The 15,654-nt window shown below is 39.1% G+C and overlaps 1 protein-coding gene across 1 annotated transcript in view; it reads left to right on the top strand.

The window, feature by feature from the left end:
• Positions 1 to 15,654, top strand: part of Tmem207 (transmembrane protein 207) — a 79,375-nt gene that overhangs the window by 43,197 nt on the left and 20,524 nt on the right. The window lies entirely within an intron of this gene.

Here is a 15,654-nt window from a genome sequence, read left to right as displayed (position 1 = left end):
GTAAACAGAACAGAACGCTGGGAGGAAGAGGAAGTGAGCTCAGACTCCACAGCTCTCCTCTCGGGAGCAGACGCCTCATGAGAGATGCCATGCTCCACTCTCCCGGGCAGATGCACGCGATGAAGCAAGCCGCCAGGTTAGACATGCTGAACCTTTCCCGGTAAGACTGGTGCTCACAGATTATTAGAGATGGGTTGATCGGGATGTGCGAATTAGCCTGTAAGGGCTAGAGCTAAAGGGTCAAGCAGTGTTTAAATGAATACAGTTTGTGTGTTGTTATTTCTGGTGTAAAGCTAGCTGTGCGGGAGCCGGGCGGGACGAAAAGCAGGCCCTCCGCCCGTATTACTACAATACCCTGCATTTTGTTTTTTTTGTTTTTTTTTTAATTTTTTTTTTTTTTTGCATTTTGTTTTTTAAATTCTAGTGTATCTAACCAAAATAGTTAAAGCTAATGTCCAAACAGGCTCAAGGAATCTTATCTCCTGTCAATAGTAGGAAGTTAAGCTCTCTAAAGTAGTTTGAGCTAGGAAGATAAAGAATGACAATGGTCCTTTTGTTATTGATTCTGATAGTCAAGTTTAAGTGTCAATTTTGTTAGACCAAGACATTTGATCAAACAGTTCAAACAGACTATGTCTGTCTGCCCCCCCTCTTCTCCCCATCTCTCTCCCTTCCCCCTCCTTTCCTCCCTCTCCCTCCTGCCATGGTAGGTAGCCACATATAATCAGGTACAGATGTGAATAGACAACAGAGGCTGAATAAGAAAGCTCCTCTCTTGCTTGGCTGCATCGCTCTCGAACTTGGATCTTTCCCTCCCTCTTAAGCTGAAATACTGGTGGTTTCCAGAACTACATTGGCCTTTGGGGTTCCATTCACTGATAGAAGATCTTGAAGCTTAACAGAATTCTTTTTTGGTTTTGTTAGAGCAGTAGCTTTCTGTGTGTTTCTCTGTGTCTGTCTCTGTCTCTCTCAAGCTCAGTCTCTGTATGTCTCTCTGTCTTTCTCTCTCTCCCTCTCATGTATCACCCAGGCTTCTGATTGCAAACATTCAAGATTTGGCTTCACTGGGAGGACTTTTCTATGCTTAACCTAATTTCCAAGACTATAAATGAATGTCAGTTCCTAATGATGAAGCCAATCATACATAGTGTTTCCAGGGGTGCTTCTAAGAAAAGAATCACTGGTAAGATTAATGATGGCAAAAGTGTATTAGCAGAAGAATTAGAGGCCAGTTCTTTGAAAACCCGAAATGAAAAAGAAAATAAATTATCCACCCCTATTGAATACTGTGGTTTCCAACAATCACTTTAGGTATTTATCATGCTATATTCATATACCATACAAATGTGAAATTTCAAATATACTATGCATGAATTAGCTGATAAAATACCTCAGAGCAGAATATATTTAAGTATTCACTGCTAAATGGTTTTGGCAAGAAACTTGACTAGATAACGCCTCATGCAAAGTGCCATCCATTATCATCTGATTTCAAAGTCCAGACTAAAACTCCATCAATATCTCAGAAATGGAATAAAAATCATTATAACTCTCCTGTTTTTAGAAATCATTCCCTTCCTTTTTATTCCTCCCTCTGCGGGATTAAGGGGAACTTAAAGCCTGAAATCCCAAATAAATTATTTTTCCTAGCTTCGTTTCCACATGCCAATTACAAGGTATATCTGAGTACAGATTCTAATGAACAGACTGGCATGATGTGGGAAGGCAGAGCTGAAAGCAACGGCTTGAAAGATCAAATGTAATTTAAATATTCCTCCTTACTCATTTACTGAAGAGTAAAACGCTTATGGGGATCCAGAATTATAGTTACAGTTTTAAGTTTTAAATCTGTAACACTCAGCTGTATTTTATTGCACGGCTATTCTTCTATGTGGTGAGGACGGGAAGGCTCCTCCAACAGCCACTCTGACTGTGGGCTCATCATATTCTTAATTGCTTTATCTAAGAAATGAAGAAGATCTATATGTTAGTTAGCTGATAGGATAATTTCTGCTCTAGATCTTTCATCCCAAACTGGCTTGAAATCTACATACAAAAAAAATCTGCGTAGGGCCACAAGACATCAGTGGATGGCTATTTTATCTCCAGCTGTGAGACTGACAGCGATGCCAATTAAAACTCAAGCCCCCAAACGGTCTTAGCAACTTCCTTCGGTTTTAAAAAAGGATTAAATTAATACTAAATGCCTCTGGACAACTGAAGACAGCATACAGAGTTGTGTACAGAGCCAGTGGTGTGGGACTGTAAGTAGGATTCTTAATGTGCTGCAGAAGTCTGAAGCACCTTAGGAAGAACCACAGAGGTCTTGTGATAGAATTCTTCCACACTAACATGTAGGAAGCCAAGTGATTTCCTCTGACACAAGCAATTCAAAAAGACTAAACCCAGATTTCTTCTATTCTGTGAGCCTTCGTATACACTGGATACACAGAGGACATCATTGACCTTCACTTCTCTCTTTTCCTACCATCTAGGGTGTAATTAGCTATGAAATATATGACAAAAAATGGAATAGAACACTTTTATACAGCTAATCATAATTGTGTCAGTTCTGTGTAGTTGTATGAGACTTCCAAAAGCCTAAACTTCATGCTTGTGATGATTTTAAACTCCAGACAATTTAATTACCTACTCTTTATGAAGAGAACAGTCAAAGAGCAGAGGTGGCAGGGGATATAGCTTTCTTCCTAGAGAACTTTCCAGCAATGTTTAAAGCCCTGGGTTTGTCACTAGCTCAGCAATCAACAGTAGCATTTGGAGAGGAATTGCCATGGGGAGAAACAGACAAATAGGAGCATGAAGGACGTTTTCAGCCCCAAGCCCTTTGGTAGTCCTTGAAAGGCAAACCACCACTCCAGAGCAACCCGGCGTCATTCAGATTCACCCAACTTACCATGGTGTCAGGTCATGGGAAATATGAAAGTGGACAGAGGATGAATGGAATGAAGACAGGGGCAAGAGGGCTATAAGAAGAATGACATCACACAACTGTCCACCTCACTACGCGTCCAGGACGGACCCAAACAGTGAAGGTCATTGGTAAGGAACTAGATTTCAATGGGCCCACCACCCTTCCAAGGTGAAAAAAACTGTAATTTAAATGCAATTGGGTTGGATGTTTTTCAAAAATGAAAGCTAGAAACACACTCCTGAGAAATACAGCAGAACCACACACACATACGTAGACTCAAACAACAGAGGAAGGAAAATTTTGCCCATTTATTTGGCAATGGGATATTCAGTTCCTGTGGCTTTGGGCCTTGCAGCTCCAAAGCGGGCTAGCATCTGACCTCACATTGAGGCTTGGCTAACCTAGCTTCTCAGCATTTGGATATGGACTGACTTTCACCACTGACTTTGCTGATTTTCTAAATTGCAAATGGTTTATAGTAAATAATCTGATCTTTGTAATTTCATGAGCTGATTTCCATACTGAATAAATCCCCTTGTCTATGTTTTTCTATGTCCTTCTGGATCTTTGGAGAACCCTATATGAAGGGAAGAAGGTCATACCATGTTTTCTCAAAGTGTTAACATGTAGGAATAAACAAATAATTCAGCCCAGGAGTGGGGGAGAGAAAATGAGGTTGGGTGGGTATGGAGGTGAGAGCGACCTAGGAAGAATTAGGGAAGATGAATTTGATCAAAATGCATCGTATGAAATTCTCAAAGGTTAATAAAAACATCCTTTAAACATTTTCTGAGCTACGTTTTTCTACACCACTCTGACTGTCGTGGAACTCAAGAAACAGAGTAGGCTTACGTCATATGTGTGATAATCCTTCCGGCCCTTTCATTGCTGAACTGAAAACATGAACTCTTGCACTCAGCTTAATTGGAAATATTTTAATGGTAATCAACTTAATGTTTACATCTGTAGAAAAATCCAGTAGTGAAAACTGACTTTCTGGTAACATAGATAGTCTTTTATCTATAAAATCAATTGAATTCATGGTTAAAACATCCCGTAAGAGAACACTTCAGCACCCTGTGTTACCGGTTTGTTGGCTTGTGCGGCCCTAGCTGTGCGGAGGCTGAGATAGGCCGATCATGAGTTCATGGTCAGCCTGAACTACAGAGTACGAACCTGACTCAAGAAGGACCATGAAGCTAAAGAAGAAAGTGAAACCAGAGCTTTCATGACGGGCTGATATGAGCACAGCACCATACGGCACGATCCCTTCGGGAAACATTCCACCAGTTCTTCCAGGAGTTACATTCGAAACCAGTCTGAAAGCTTGAGATAAAACATGGGCCAATTTCTTTGCTAAGTTAGAACAGGCAAAAATTTCCCAGAAAATGCACAGAAATTGTGAACTCTAAGATAAAAAATACTAGATTTTATCAAAATAAAACAGAAATAACTGGCTGAGAGGTGACATTTGCAGCATATGAAATTTTTGAATATATAAAAAGCTTCTACATCTCAACATAGTCCACAACTCATTCTTTAAAATGGCCATGTTTGAACAGAAATATTTAAAGTACGTCTTAATTAGGGTTGCTATTGCTCTGATGAAACATCATGGCCAAATCAACTTGGGAAAGAAAAGATTGATTTGGCTTATGCTTCCATATCTGTCCATCAATGGAGGTAGTCAGGGTGGAAATTCAAACTTGGCAGAAACCTGTGGGCAGGAGCTGATGCGGAGATCATGGAGAGTAGTTGTTTATTGACTTGCTCTTCATGGCTTACTCAACCCGCTTTTTTATACCATTCAGGACTGCTAGTTCACGGGTGCCCACCTACAATGGGCTAGGCTGTTCTATAATAATTATTAACTAAGAAAATGTCCAACAGGGCTTGCCTACAACCCTGTCTTATGGAAGTATTCTCTCAGTTGAGCCTTCCTCCTCTCTGATGACTATAGCTTGTGTCATATTAACATCAAAGTAGCCTACGCTGTAGACCAAAGGCCAATAAGTAAAGGTGATCAAGAGCTTTAGTCATTACAGCAATAAAACATTTTTAAATGTAGTATATCAACACATGTCCTTCCAAGCAGCTGTTCAGTAAACAACTACATGAATCAAATTTGGACCAAAATATTGATCAGTTTTAACACTCATCTGATGAAGAACCTTGTTGGCCAATCATCTTTAAGAGGTGGGTCTTAGTTAATGTGTGGCTTCACTGGGACCCAAGGTAAAAAAATGTGTGTACCTCCAGGAGCTCACTTTCTCTGTGCCTTTTCCCATGGAACATTGCTGTCCTTGGATTTCTTGTTTCCTGTTTCATGAGTTTTTCCCCTTATAATAAACAAAATATAATTGTTTTATCCTTAGCTAGCCTGGTTATTCCAACAGTCATCTACTTCCGGTGATGATGTAAAATATTAGGAATATATTGACAAACATTTACATTTTTCCTGCACAGTTAAGTACAAACCTCCCTAATCACATACATAGCTAATCCATACCTAAACCATTTGCTAAAGAGGGATTGAACAATGTGTTCCTCCAAAACTTTGTTTGTACATGTTCAAGGAAGTCTTATTTCTAATCAATTATACTGGTCGGTGACAAATTGTCTACAAATAAGTGACTCTACCAATAAACTGTGGCAAGTGGGATATTAATCAGCAATAAAAAGTGAATGATCAAAATATGAAACTACTTGTGTAAATCCGAGTGAAAGAAGCTGGGCCTAAAATGCTCATGCTGTATGATTCCACTGACATGAGTTTCTGAAGCCTTCGTGTGATCACTGTACCAGAAACCAGAGAACGAGCCTGAGAATTTGGAGGAGTAGATGCTTCACACAGCAGCTACGAGAATTTAGAAGACTCGCCGGGCAGTGGTGGCACACGCCTTTAATCCCAGCACTCGGGAGGCAGAGGCAGGCGGATCTCTGTGAGTTCAAGACCAGCCTGGTCTACAAGATCTAGTTCCAGGACAGGCTCCAAAACCACAGAGAAACCCTGTCTCGAAAAACCAAAAAAAAAAAAAAAAAAAAAAAAAGAGAGAGAGAGAGAATTTAGAAGACACATGGGCTTTTTTATTATCTTTATTACCATAGGGTCACAGGCACCTAATAGATAAAACTTGAATTACAGATTTTAAATGATTGTCTCTATGATTTGATATGTTAAATAAATATGCTATAATAAACTTGTAAAATGAGCCAAAATAAAGTAGTTGAGGCAAACTATTCATGATCCAATCTAAGCCTCAAGCAATTTCTTAGAATTGTTAGAACTGATGAAGTTATGGTGAATTTTGACACAGGGTCTCAGAGTCTTTAGTCAGAACAAAGAGTGGGAACTCTTCACAGTAATGGGGATCCATAAGATAGTTAAGGCTTGCACCACTTGCCAGATATTGAAGGAGCAAGATGGACTGAAAGGAAGCAATTGGAAACAGTAATGAAAGTTCCCTTTCTCCACCCAGCTGCTAACCCCATCTTTGCCCTCACCTCTGGTCTCTTTTCCTCACTCTTCTCTTCCTCTCCCTCCCTCTGTTCTCCTGTTCCTCTTCTACATTCTTTCCTCATCCATATTTAGGAAGGATTACATTGACTCATTAAGAGCCGGAAACACTGGATCTCCCTCCTCCTACTTCTTTCCTTTATGCACAAAATTAGAGAGACTGAAATTTAATTCCAGAAGCTGTTGGAAGCCAATATGTATTTCTAAAGGGGCAGAATTATGTGATCAACTTTAAAGCTTTGAAAATTCAGTCTGCCTAGAAAGTTATAATGGGAGATGAAGAGAATGATAGGAAATAGAAAATAGTAAAATCAAAATAAAACTATAATAAAAATAATAAATGGTTGAAGGGAATAGTCCTTACTTAGTATAAATAGAAGGGTTTGAGAGACATTTGAGGCAATGGAAATTGTGTGTTGGTGGACTGAGTGCTGAGAATGAAATGATAGATGAATTATGATTAAACCATGTAATTTATGTATATGAAAATTCACAGAGAAACTTATTATTTAATACAAATAATATATATTAACCAAAATGTTGCTATCAAGAAATTCATATATGTTTCTTTGTTGAATAATAGAGTGGGTGGAGAAATATCACACAGACCATACAGAGTGAGTGCTGCCTGGATCTAGGATTCTGTGCATATATTTGGCTGGAAGCATGTGCGCAGCAGTATGGTAGATGAGGACATGGGCTGCTGCTTACAGAGTTCTCATTCAGTGAGAGCTGTAAGTAGGGAGTAGTACATAGATGACAATGGATGCCAAAGGCAGGATGAAATATCCAGGTTCCACCTAATGACCAAGGCAATTAATGCTGGGCTTCTCAGAACACTTGGGTCAGATAAATAATAATCCTCATCTGAGAGACAGGAAGAAATCCAAAAGAGAGTCATACCACAGAAATGTAGACTAGAAAAATTGGGGGAAATGAAGTTGCCAGCCTTTTCCTACTGTAAGTTGATATTTCTCTCCCACCCGCCAGTCCCCAAATTATCACACAGAGGTATATATTAATTGTAAATGCTCAGCTAAGAGCTCATTGTATAATACCTTACTACTAACTAGATCTTACATTTTAATTTAATCCAAACTCCTTATTTGCACTCTGCCACGTGGTGGTACTTTTATTAGCATGACATGTTCATATCCTGCTCCTTCTTCATCTCGCTGGCATCTCCTGGTATTTCTTAACTCTGCCTTCCTCCTTCCCACCATGCTTAGTTAGTTGCCCCACCTATGCATCCTGCCTGACCAATCAGCATTTTATTAAAGCAATTAGAGTAACAAATCTTTACAATGTACAAGAGGATGATTCCCTAGCACCCCATGCACATGAATTTGGGACTACCACATTTCAGATGAGGCAAGCAAAGTGGTTAATTCACAAAAGTGAAGATCATAGGTAGAAGAAAAAAATTGGAGAGAAACTGGAGGCCTAGAGTCTAAAGACTTGTCAAATGCAAGATAAAATAGATTTGGTTTTTAATTTTTTTGACTCCTCTAATCAGGATTAGGAGCAATGTGTAGAAACTCAACAAAGAACCCAATTTAAGGAGAAAAGCTCTGCATTTTATGAAAATTACTCAAAGGTTAAGTGGGAGCATCTGTGAAAAATTTTAATACTACATTAATCTGAACGGTCCATGTGTAGACAACACAGAGACCTGTCCCCATCAATCAGACATACTTACAAGGCAGAGGATAACACATTGAATAAGATAAAATTAGCCATGCTAAGCAAGTTAACTAAAAGTGATCATTCAGTCTAATGTTCACTGAATAAATAAATGATCAAAAGCTAGACTAGGAAGAATCTTCATATTTTCAGTGGATAAAAATGGAATTTCTCAAAAACATCTAAAATGACAAAGGACAATATAAACATGCACTACTATATTAGCAGAGAAACACAGAACAATGTTTTTATTTCATTTAAAAGTAAAAGGTTTATCTTCCAATTTAGATTATATGACTCCTTTTCTACAGGCTTTACCATCTAAGGCATGACCAACTAAGGGTCATAAGTTCCACAGAGGAAAGAAATTGCTAGTTGTTGATTTTTTTTAATGATTCTGAATTACTATGATTATAATTTTCTTCTGTTGTTGCCAGGGAGTCATAAATTTCACTCCATGTGTAATTTTTTGTTCTTATTTTGATTTCCATTGACAAAGTCTTTCCATTTACAGCCACTTAGTGTCACCCTATCACAGCCCAAATTATAGTGTAAATTACTAAGACAAAGTGCTCATTCCCTCAGCCACAGTGGAACTGCAAACTCATGGAGCAGGAATTGTCCCCTGGAGCAGTGACTAGTCAGTCTTTCGTTTCCCTTCACACCATTCACTTGTGAGAATTTCTGACAAAATTAGGTGATAAGAAAATAAATGTTTTATGTCTTAAACATTTTGTTGCATTTTATATTGTAAAGTTTATTTAATCAAGCCAACTACTAGTATGTTTAACATCTGGATAAATATTGTGAATGTATGATTTTTAATTCTGTTTAATAATCTTTAATAATATTTCAAGTATCTACAGCTACTTTCTGATTAATAATGGCAAACCTTCACTTCACATCTTCTTCAGCCTGGACCATAACAGACAAGATACTGACAAAATATCCCTGAAGAGTTGCTTTCATGAAGGTAAAAACATATGACTAATTAATTTATTCTGATAATGCAAGCCCCTGTGAGCTGGCCCTAGATCTCTGCTCAAGCCACACTGTAACCCTCGGGTGCAATCCTCAAACAGTTTTACGTATCTTAACTTTGCTTTATGTGTTCTTCAGATTTTGTCTCCGATATCTTCTCGTCTACAAACTCTGCTATAAAATAGATGTCACACTGAAAATACTCATTGTCCAGTCACCTGGCTTCTCTGGTTATTAGTTCCTAAGACTTTATCTTTTGATCCTCATGTTCTGGCACACAATGTAAACCAAAGAGGTCTACAAATCTTGATAGAATATCCCACATATCCTTGAAGAAGCAAACGATGGCTCTGTCTATATCCCACATGTGAGAGGCAATAAGTTGAAGATAAGGAGAGAACATTTTGTTACACACACTGCAAGCAGACCGTTATTTCTGCTGCACATTCTGAGTTGACTCTCGTTACCTCAGGAATGTTGGCAGATGGTCTAAGTTCCATAACGGCATTTACCCTACCTGGAGAAGGAATGGCTCCATGCTAGTCTGTTATAGAAAAGCCCATGTGAATCAGCATGAAAAGGTGCCACAGACCAGTGACAGAGACTCAGGACACAGCGAGCATAGCTCCAATTGCCTGCTCCAATAAGAAAAGCATGGCCATTTAGGTCAACTGGGGCATAGAAACAAAATAAGTTTTTTGGAGTTGTGTCTTGTCCACAGTGCAAGGATAGCCAATTTCCTAACAGATGTGAATGGTACCCATCATTAGCTATCATATAAACAATAACATGGTTAAACCCTAAACTCATCCATTATCTCTTCTTATTTTGAATTAACAAAAGAGCTCTGACTCTAAAGCATCACTGACGCTGAAGTTTATGAGGGAAAAGGAACCCCAGCATCCCATCAGGAACTAGAGAGGAAAGCAGTATGACAAGGGGTGGACAATCAAGAGCAGAATCCCTCATGTTTGCACAAAGGTTTTTGTATAAAACCGATTTTGGAATTTAGAATCCTATACTTCAAATATTTGGTCAGAAAGGAAAGTCTGTTGAAATCTGTGCAAGGAACTGCAAGTTGCAGTTTATTATGGTTGCATAATATGGATGGCATCAATAAGCTCAACTACTTAGTAACAGCAATGTTTATCCAATGACTTTGAAAACATAGCCAGAATACATTATTTTTCAGGAATTCAGTGATGGCCTGAGTTAATAGAGCAACTTCCCCCCTTCCACACATCCAGACTAAGCGTGGCTTGTCAATTATTACCGTAAGCATCTGCACTTAAAGCAAATGTTTAACTCCAAGTAATGTCAAAGCACTTTTCAAAGTGATATAATTTGTGTTAAATCTGTAGAGGACTACATTTAATGGTTCATTTCAGACATGGTCTCTTAGTAGCTGGTACAATCTAGTAATGAGTGTAGAACAAACCAATGTCAAGTTTTTCCACACAGAAAGCAATAGACACACTCTGTTCCCAAGCTGCTATTTGGTTCATCTACATGGTTTTTCTTTATAGTGGCCATTGCACTTCAGTTTGATCTGCTTGACACTTTCTCATATTTACCTAGAATTAGCTTAAGAAAGCTTCAGCAAAAGCGATCTAAAATTGAAGCTCATTCATGCCCTTTCACATCAGCTGGAACATGACATCACAGTAGGAGGACGTCTTCCTCCTTTCTCCCAATTTCTAGGACAGTACACTGACAATCAATCAAGTAGTTAATGTCGTCACCAAATGTTTTTGACTCTCTGCTATGGGAAGGACATTGTTCTAGGTACTTCAGATATATAGCAAGTGAAACAAGAAAAGACCTCTTTGTTTGTCAAGTTTCCACTCCAGAGGATGGTGAAATACAACCAAGGGTTGTCATTCATTTGGTATTATGATTTGGCATTTTCAAAAATTCTCTGGCTCACGAAATGGATCAAGGGTGTGGGCTGTGACAATATCGTGGTGTCACTTAGAGTGAGCAGGAAATACTAGCCGATAATGCAATGCCACAACAAAAGAGGCTAGGGAGAGAGTCACCTTGAGGCATGAGGGTGCACATTTCCGAAAACAAGAAAAGCAAGAATCCAATCTGTTTAAAGGCAGGAGAATATGGGGGAGATTGAAAGAAAGTAAGGAACCAAAAACCAAAGATTAATAACTCAACACCTGCTTAAGCAGCAGGTGTACTAAAATGGAAAGGTTGCAGAGGGCGTGTAAGACTGACTCCCAAATTCATAAAACATCCCCTTAAGAGATACACAACTGATTCACTGTTGTACCAATGGTTAGTGCTGTCTTCAGTCATGGATGGTCTCTCAGCCCCTAGAGCCTCACTCTGCTCGCTCACTTTCCATAAAGAGAGTCAAGAGCTGATGCCTCCTTTCTGGTTGCTCGAACCTTCCTTTATGCATGCCACACACACTCATACCTTTTATTGATTCTCACTTAATCCTTTGAATTTTGGTCCTTAGTTCCTGTTGAACAGCTGGATTCTATGACCTTTAAGGACAAACATCAATATGACTTCTGAGCTTTGGGGAATTGGGGCTTTTTCTAGGCGCAGAATCCAACAATAGTTTTCATAGTCAATAGTCACCATCCATTTTGGTAGTGTTTCATTCTCTCTAGCAAAGAGAAGACCTGGAGAAATGAAATGGAACAGACAAATGTGTATGTGGCCAGGCTTTTGTTACACACCTAAAGATCTAAGGTTCACCATGCAAGTACTTTGGAAATCCAAAGTGCACAGTTTTGTCTGTTATCACAATGGCAGTTATGTGTCCTTCTTCTTCTCTCTAATCTTTCTGGGACGTTTTGCTTCCTCAGATCCTTATATTCAAATGTAAGTGCGTATGAACCTAAGTGACCTCATTAGCAGCAAAATCAATTGGCCCATGTTCAACTAGAGTTTCCTGTCATTAGAATTCACTGACACATGTCCATGCTCATAAGCTCAGTTAAAGAGATGTTTTAAATGATACAGCATAAATAGTAAAAATCCTGTGGGTGGCTGTTCTGCCCCTGTGCATTTCCTAATTGTGATTCCATATCGCTGTTATGGAAGATGCTGCCACTAGGAAAAACTGGGTGGAGAGGAGATACAAGCTCTATACTAGCTCTTAAAACAGCATGTGCCCCTCCAATTAGCTTCCAATAAATAGCCAAACAAGAATTCAGGTCAAACATTATTCATCATCACCATTTTTCCCACAAGACCACCCAAGCGTGCTGATCCTAGAGAGGAAATACATAGGGAGAGTACCATCTCAGGTCCACTGAACCATGCACCCTTTAAGAGTAGTGTAGAGAAGTCCCAGAAGGAGATAGATGATGAGCCGGGAGACAAAAGGAGTAATGAGCATGATTTTTCTGTCCGCAGAGATGGAGCAGTGGTGCTCGCAGCATCGCTGTGCCTGAGACTGCATCTCCATTCAGTGGCTGTGCCTTTAGCCGGCCACCTGCTGCACAGTCATAAGTTATTAGACAAGAATTATTTAATCCTTATATCTGGTTGGTCATTGTGCCGGTTTCTCAGGCTAACCTTGTTTCCATTCCCCCTCTTTTCTCATCATCTGGCCTTCCCTTCCTTCCCAGAAATTCTTAAGATCATTGACTTCACTGACGGAAGTCGGGCTTCTGACCGACTAATAAATAAGTTCACCAGTGAAAAGCCTATTTTTCATTCTGTTTAATTACAGGCTTCAAAGACACTCAAAATGGAGGCTGTCTTAGGCACAAATAATACTGTAGGCTTGCTTTACTTTCCTCCTGTTGGCATTGGCACGGAGCCCTTCCTCTGCTTTGAAATTCATGGCTGTGTCTGTGTCTGCATACTAAACAGACCATGGCCACCCCTGAGCCTGCTTTGCCTGTCCAGATGCAGTCAAATATTCCAGAGGTCTTAACGCCCAGTTCAGAGGTGGAGTTTAGTTCACTAATATGGTCCATTTGTTTGCAGTGTAATCTACATATGTGACAATAAATGGGTTCCCATATAGTAATTTGAATTGAATTTGTTAAAACTAGAGTGGGAGTTAGGCAGCAAAGTGCTTCTGAATTCTGGATACCTGACTTCAAATTTGGTCCTTTGAGTATGAATGCACAAAACATTTGAATGGCGTATGGATGGGACAAAACATATACAGAGCAAACAGACAAGAAACTAATAGTGAAAAGAAGTTTCTCCCTCCACACCTCTTTTCCTTGCTCTCCTTTCCCTCTTACAACCACCTTTAACAATGTATGCCACATTCTCTGCACAGAAAAGCATATGCTACAGATTTTACAAAGAAAAACACTCCATCTACACCTTCCTTTTTGTATAAAAAAAATGTCACATGATGCAGGCAAAGTACCAGCACTCGTTCCTTTTACTTAAAGATAGCACTTAAAGCTACATTATCCCCTGTATTCCGCCCCCAGATTTAAAAAGAAATTCCTGGAAGTAACCATCTTAACCTCCGATTACTTTGTTGCATGGATGTAGCCGTTTGTATTTGATCATGCTGATGGAGATTGGGTGTTTTAGTGAACAGCATGGCAAATTACTACCAACCGTATATGGGTTTAAACAATTGAAAGGTATAGGATACATTCCACAAAGGTAAACCTTGCCCTTTTAATTTGGTGCCTTTTAATTTAATAGATAATGCCCAATAATTACTTTCTAGTATTAATTATATATGAAAGGATGCTTCTTCATAACTACCACTTCTCACTGTATTTCCAAACTTTAAACCTGCTAATTTAATCATTGTAGATTCAAGGCTGAGGTCAATCCCTACTCAAAATGATACGTAGAAACAGAAGAGCAAAGACGAGATCTGCAAAGCACAGAAAATTGAGTAACTATTTCCAGGTGTGAAATTCTGTTTAAAAGAAAGAGGAGGAGGAAAGAAAGAAGAGAGAGAGGGAGAGAGGAAGGAAAGAAAAGAGAAAGATTTTATAATGTCTCCTGGAATAAAACATGTGCTTGAATTTTGAAAGTTATTCAAACAGTCAACTGGCTTTGCAGGTCAGCATTTAATAGCCTTGACAAACAGCACCAGGGTTCTGACCTTAAACTCCTTGAGCTCTTAGTCCCTGCGAGCATGCACTGAACATTCTTTCCCTGGATGCCCTTTCTTGGTCACACAGTTCATCATTAATGCATACTGTGGGAGGACACATAGCATAGAGCTGCTAACACATTTTGAGAAGAGTAAATCAGAGTGAACAAGCCACGCTATCTGGGAAGATCATTCTTTTTAGTATGTCAAGATCGAGTCCTTTGCAAGTCACTTCCAAAATTCCAACAATAGGAAGCCTGTGCTTGCTACTGTTCCAGGTAACCATCAATACTTCTGGGAGCTCTCTGAGGTTCTCTAAGGGTTTGATTTGCTGTGGATTTGTCCTCTGTGTAACTACTGCAAGTAAAAGTGTTTTTTTTTCCCCAGGTATGACTAGTACCCCATGCTTTATATTTTTTATTGCTCCAAGACTGAAAACCAAAACATTCATGACCTCAGTTTCACTCCTTTGTTACTTAGCTGCAATGGTACAGAAATAAGGGATGTGATGTACACTTTGCTTCACTTTGTTATGATTTGGGATGTTTTTAAACTCAGAAGTGCTGTTGACACAGAGATGCTATAGCTATATTAATTTAGAAAATGTTTATCAATTTCTTCAACTCACTGGATTCTTCACAGGTTTTCAGGGCTGGCTGCTATAGACAGAACCATTTTAGGGTTTTTTGTGGTTACTCTGTGCCAGCATCTCTTTCCAACCAATAATGGCATCCTTGTATCTCTGTTACTTGAATGCAATGCATCTGAAAGATTAGGTCTATGGCATATAAATTCCTCCTTTCACTATTTCATAACAACTTGGCAACTAATGCACTGGCCGTTCAGTAGTAATAATGAGATACCACACACTCCAGTAAGGGTACAGCAGAATGAGGAGAGTAGGAACTGACTTGAAAGGGAAATACTAGCTTCAATTGTTTTATCTGTTAAGCTGGATCCCAAATGGTTGCATCTACTCATAAACAAAGCTTCTTTATAGACAGAATTTGAATGTTCATTTTCCCCTCAGTTAGTATGCAAATCTCTTTGCAGCATTCCAGCAAAAGAGAATGCAACTCATCTTCTGTGCTTATAAATTGTTCATTATCATGTTCTCTGATGGTCAATCCATTGCTCCATCTGGCATAAATACTAGGTGCTGAAAAAGGCACATTTGGGATCAAGCGGGAAACACAAATCCCATACAAAATCTAAAAGACTATTGCTTGAAATATTGTGTCATCTTACTTGTACTTACATTTATATATAGTAGTCTGGGAAAGTAAATGTTTTAACGGGCCCCATTAACTCTCACTACTGTTTGTGCAAGATGTGTGAATGTCTTCATATTGTACAAAGGAGTCTCAATATAAAGAGTCAGAGTAACACAAAAACAGTCTCCAGAAACATCTTTCTTGTGATCATGGGTGTGAAATGTTGTAGCCTCAACACTGAGGCTCAACACTGAGAACTAATATAACTTTTGTTAGA

This window comes from Microtus oregoni, unplaced genomic scaffold (assembly GCF_018167655.1).
Source record: "Microtus oregoni isolate MIOR12 unplaced genomic scaffold, Mior012 000029F_ref0000214, whole genome shotgun sequence".
NCBI lineage: Eukaryota > Metazoa > Chordata > Mammalia > Rodentia > Cricetidae > Microtus > Microtus oregoni.
Note: the sequence above shows the minus strand (reverse complement) of the source record. Positions and strands in the feature narration are given on the sequence as shown.